The sequence below is a fragment of the Nelusetta ayraudi genome, unplaced genomic scaffold, assembly GCF_046127955.1.
Source record: "Nelusetta ayraudi isolate G7.1 ecotype Tasmania unplaced genomic scaffold, CSIRO-AGI_Nayr_v1 ptg000109l, whole genome shotgun sequence".
Lineage (NCBI taxonomy): Eukaryota > Metazoa > Chordata > Actinopteri > Tetraodontiformes > Monacanthidae > Nelusetta > Nelusetta ayraudi.
Genome location: NW_027466159.1, coordinates 861,010 through 867,148, shown reverse-complemented (window position 1 = coordinate 867,148; position 6,139 = coordinate 861,010).

The window sequence follows — 6,139 nt, the reverse complement described above, 5'->3', positions numbered from 1 at the left end:
TGATACATAATAATAATACTAATATAGTAATAACAATAATAATAATAATGATAATAATAATGATAATAATAATCAGTGACTTGTCTTCCAGGTTTATGGCTTGTTGTAAATCTATCAGCTTCAATATTATTTACTGTACCAACTTGCCTGCGATAATTGTTTGTATAGAACGACATAGAACGATAGTGACAGTAAGAGCTGCTGTGAAATTGCAAAAAAAAAAAAAAAAAAGTCTGTGTTGCCATACAGATATATAACAGTCGGAAAGTAGCCACATTTAATGTTTAAAAGCTCTTGAAAAGGTCTCATAGAGAATATTTATCATGAGTTATCCACATATGGCTCGACTTTCGGTTCAGCACCACGGACAGAGACGGCGAGATGCTGTTTCTCTTGTTGTCCAATAGATGGGAGACACGATCGGTTAAACTGCCCCATCATGGCTCCCTTCAGAGGAAGAGAACGAAGCCGTTTCCCCTCTTGTCCTCGCAGCGAATTGGGGATCCCGTGAAGAACGTGCCAGGCGAGTCATCACTGACAACAAGGAAAACGCCACGCTGTTCCTCGACCACCTTGAAAATATCACAATAGACATCACAGACCAATGCAACGCACCACCTCACTCAGCCTCTCACCACCGACACAGTCAATTGCACTAGAAGACAATGAAATACAAAGTAACCATAAGAGGACACACTCGAGCTCGATGCAGTTTTAATAAAAAGGCACCAATCCATTACCTTCAACACCTTGGACAAGTGCACTTGTCACAATGATCTACAAACCAGGAAGAGACCCCCCAAAACGTCACCAGTTAGCGCCCCAGAAGCCCTCACAGTCACATTAGAAAACTGTTGGAATGCATGTTGACCTCATGTCTCAGGAACCACACTTTGAATCAATAGACCTAACTGCAATCCACCAAACTGGTTTCAAGGGAGGCTGAGCCACCACCGTCAACATTCTGTGTTTATCAGAAGACTTAAACAGAAATATCAACAAAAAAACAAAATAACCTCGGCAGTATTCTTTGACATTTAAAAAGATTTTGACAGAGTATGCACAATTGAATTGGAAGCCTTTGTTGTGAGTGTGCAACTCCTTGGGTACAAAATAAAAATAAATAATAATAAAAAAGCACAAAGTAAAATACAATAATTTAAAATGCATCAGTTTAATGTGCAGTAAAACAGACTCATGTATGGAATAATAGACTTTTGTCTCAAACTTCCACAACCCACCCAGTCCAGACCACTCCTCATCCATCTCAACACCCTTCACCCCCCAAAGCATGAGTTCCCCCCACATGCAGTTTCCTCCTCTTCCTCCTCAGTCATTGGTTCTCTGCCACTGGTCCAGCTCCAAAAATCTATGACTTGCAGCATAAAATAATTGTAATGGAAAACTGGGAAAACCTCTGGACAATCAAACTGAACCCGGCGAAGACAAAATGCATCCTCCTCCACAACAACAACTGCAACCGAATCTGGATGTGTCACATCACAACCAACGAACCCCCTTCAGTTTGAAGGACAATATATGTGATTTAACAACCTACTACTGTCAGTTAAATATTTCATTCACAGCTCCAAATGGAGAAAGATAAAGCCCTTTTTTCTGTCTTGAAGAAGGACCTCACAGTCAATCACCTCGGCTCTTTATAACTGATGAAAAGGAAAAATGCAGTAGCTCTACTCAATGCATATAAGGACTTTTGAATCTTCAATAACCTCTGACCTCACAGACTGAGAGATGTACATGCCTTTACATGCTTTCTTTGTTTATTTTTTTGTTGCTTTTTGTCTTCTGTAATGTTTACCTCAGAAGTGCCTCTGCCTTCTGGTTCTTGTGTGCCTTGTTAGATACTGTTACACTGTTGGATTCAAATTAGCCAATTTGTTTTCTCCAATTTTTGAACAACATAAAAAGGCTGTTCACTCCTGAAGGCAACACAAACCGACACACATTTTCCATTGTGCTTCTGCACTTGCCCCACTCGTTGCTATTGCACTGTATTTCCCTACGTACACACGTTTTACATTTGGCTTCATTTCCCCCCCCGCTTCATGATACGGCGTCTGACACTTTCTTCTCTTTCAGGTGGGGCAATGCACCAATGGCCGCAACTCTCCCACCGCGAAACCACCATACATGGCTGCACTGCTCAACAACACAAATCAATAAAGTTCTCAATTAATAGCAAATGTGCCGTTAGCCTGTAGCTATTTATGTGCAGATTTTTAATAAAGTGCATCGTTATTAAAAGTGCTTTGTGCCGTTTGTTGCCATTAAGTCACAGTTCTACTGAATGACCCTGTTTTGTGTCTCTATTTCTGGACACCTCTCTTGACTTCTGCCACCTCACTGAAGAGCGCTGAGGAGCAGCATCATTGCCAAAGTCAACTTGCATTGCAACAACAAATTATTGATGGTGTGAAGACTTCAATGGTTTTCAGTTAAACACAGGAAACTCACGTCAGTCGGCAGCAGAAACATTTTACACCACTTGCAGCATAGAAGCTGCAAGTTGTCGCCTGTGACCACATCTGCATGTCGACTGTGATGAACAATCAAGACTGTGTAGGAGTGAAACTTGTTGGGTTTTCAAAGTTTCCTGTTCATTTTCCTGCTCTCAGTGGCTCAAGCAAATGTTTGCTGCTGTGTTCAACCAACCAACAAAGACAAGAACAAAATTAAACAAATAACATTACAATTCTGACTAACCTGTCTGAGAGAGAGGTCCATCCCACTGATTGTAATATTTATGTCAAGATTTCTATGGTGTTTTGTCATTGTTAGTCTTATATTATTGTTTTGATGTGTTTTTGTTTGAAAGGTCAGAAGGAGGCTGGACAATAGAAGCTTTTGTGTTCCTCGGCTTGTCCCAACTCATTTTGATCCTTGGCCCTACTACAACATCTAGTTTCTCACTAAAATCACTCATTGATGATGACGTCTTTTTATCCGTCTAATTCAAAATAGTAATTATTCATTAAAATGATTTTCGTAAAATTTTTACACTAAGTTTGTGTCAAGTTATGTTTCCTTTAAATGAAAAATTCCGACACACTCACTTAAAAATGACTGAAACAACTAAATGTTATCATCCTTTATTCGAGCAAAATGACTTCTTCTTCACAGCATGCGTCTCAAAGAGGAAGTAGGCGGGGATTTTTATTTTTGGTCCTTGTGACACCACGGAAATTGAGAGCTCAAACTGGACACCAGCTTGTGTGAAGGTGACCTCCTGTTTTTAATAGAGACGCCATGAGTCTAAAAGCATCGTGTGGATTGGTCGTCATCCTCCTGTCAGTGGAAGGTACGTCTACGCCTAGAACACAGAGGAATTAGTGTTATAACAATTCTCTGAATCAACCCGTCCCAGAGCTGGGCCGGGACAAAAACATTGTTGTTGGCATTTTTGTCGGCCTCTCATAATTAGCGGAGCACAACCGAATTTATGCACGTGTTCTTTCCATTCATACCCAACAACTTTGTACCATCTTGCTTTGGATGATGATTTTAAAATAATTGCATTCTAGCAGGTTGAGGATGGAAAAATAGCTTAGTCTCTCTTCTCAACTTCTATCTCAATAACCTGGTTTGACTAGATGGGAAGAGAAGGAGTGTTGCTGAAAAGAGCAAAGCTACTGAGCAGTGTTGTTTTTGGCAGGCATTTTAGATTTAGTCTTAGTCATAGTCTTTCGGACGAAATGCTTCTTCGTTTTAGTCACATTTAGTCATTTTGTTTCCTTAGTAGTTTTAGTCGACTAAAACTGAAAAGGTTTTCGTCACATTTTAGTCATTTTGTATCCTTAATAGTTTTAGTCGACTAAAACTCAAATAGATTAGTAAATTTTTTGTCAACGAAATCACTCAAGGTTATGGTCCAGGTTGAGTTAGTTTTTTATGATGTTTATCAATAAGGCCAAAATTACATTGAATCCAAGTTGACAGGTCATATGAAGTGCAATTGAATTCATAAAGCAGTTCATTTTCCTAACCCTTTTGTAAAATAACTCATTCCTTACCACCACTTACCAGATTGATATCTCTCTAGCCTAGACTTCCCAATTGAGTGGAATCTGTTTATTATTATACTCTACAAGTTAAGAGACAAAAGATTCTTTCTTTTGTTTTATTTTTGAGAACCATCAAATCTGCAATCACAAAGTGATAAAAACAGATATAACACTAGGCAATCAGAGACACACACACACACACACACACACACACACACAAAACTTGTCCCGTTTTTTCCCAGAATTGTTCTCTTTCTTCACCACCTGTCCCGGGAAAAATAAAAAATAAAATCTCTCCCGGGACACAATTTGTCCCGTTTTTTAGGTAAAAACCTCATTTGATTACCGTCTGTGGTCTAGATAGGCTTGCCAACCCTGCAAACAAAACTTCAAAAGGACTGAGATTAGCGCGTGCGCGTCTCCTCATTCTCACGTACATCAGGACAATGGGAAGAGCTTTTGGCCACGGCAGGCCGGTGTCGGCACAACATTTGGCTAACTTACTTTTTGGCGTTCCATTTTCACGCTCCACCGCCCCACCACTGGCAGGGTGATAAGCACAATGTTTTCTGAGGTCAATGCCAAACAATTTGCCAATTTGATTAAGTGCCTCGTTTGCGAAATGTGTCCCATTATCGCTGGAGATTTTGTTTGGAATCCCCCATCTTGGAATTATCAGCAAGGCCTTGGCCACGCCATTAGCTGATTGTGTGGCGCTGGGGAACGCTTCGACCCATTTCGACCACATATCAACCATGACCAGACAATACTTTTTCCCTGCTGACGGTGTCAATTCGAAAAAGTCCATCATGACGTGTTCAAACGGTCTGGTTGGAGCCGGGTGTGCTGCTATTGCTGCCATCTTGACTGGTCGTCCTGCATTTTGCGAGAGGCAGATTAAACACGCTTCACAATGCTTTTGTGCTACGACTGAAAACCCTCTAGTGAACCAAAATTGATTGATTAACTCCAACATCCCCCCCTTTGACACATGGTCTAACCCATGTGTCAATTTAGCGAAATGTGGGAATAAATGCTTTGGCAGACACGGGTTACCGTTTGGTCCTACCCAAATGTCAGTAACGCGGTCCCAGCGTGCGCCGGCGGAGCGCCAAGCGGCCTTCTCCTTGCTGTGGCGAGGGACTGCATCTCAGCCAGCGATGCATCAGCTTCCTCAAATGAGGCTGTCATCATTGGGGCTGACGAGGGTGCCACTTTTCCGGCCCTCGCGATCACTCTCTTGGCTGCGGTGGGCATGGTTCTGCCTGCGGTGCCTTCCTTTGTCAGGGCATTCTCTGGCCCAGTGACCCATTCGGCCGCAGATGTGGCACGCCCCCTTTTCGCCTCTGTCCCCGCTAGTCGCCCTTCGTCGGTTGTCGTTGTTCCTGTAGGGCCGTCTCGCCGTGTCACTAAGGTGCTTCATCATGGTGAGGGAGGCCTCCTGCAGAAGCCTCTCAGCGTGCACTGCATGACGTCGGACCTCTGTCAGCCGGGCATCTTCGATCCCCACGCAGCTTCTGTTAACTGCTTTGGCGATCTGGGGGAGCAGCCCTTGTCTGAAAGCAGTGATGAGGCTGGCCCGTTTGGTTGACGGCAGTCCTGATGAACGTGGCGACGCTGCGGCGTCGGTGCTGGAGTGCGCAGGGTTGTACGGTGGTAGCGTTGGATGAGGGCAGGCGGGAGGAGGGAAGACAGGCATGTCCAGGAGAGGGTCCCTCGGGCCTGTAAGAGAAGGATACAGACGATTTGGTGCATTTGAATGCTCGTGTGTGAGCGGCTCCTTTTCTCCCTCCTCCGGGGAGTGTGTGTGAGTGTGTTCACCCTCTGCCGTTATCTCTGTCACCCCTGTGCTCCAGCGCACAGCGCTGTTTACACATTTCTTTACTTGTTTCCTGTCCCTGACTCCAGCTTCAGTTTTCCAGAATGAAAAACACCTTTCACGATCTTTGATTATTTGAATTACCCACCTGTTTGGGTTTTTCTTTTTTGTAACCTTTCCCTCGGCTATATTCAGTTTATCCCGGAGGTTTCTCAATTCCTCCATACTCAGTGATCCCCCCGCTGGGAAATCATACTTTTCAACCCACACATCCAACATATCAAGACAATCTGGACCG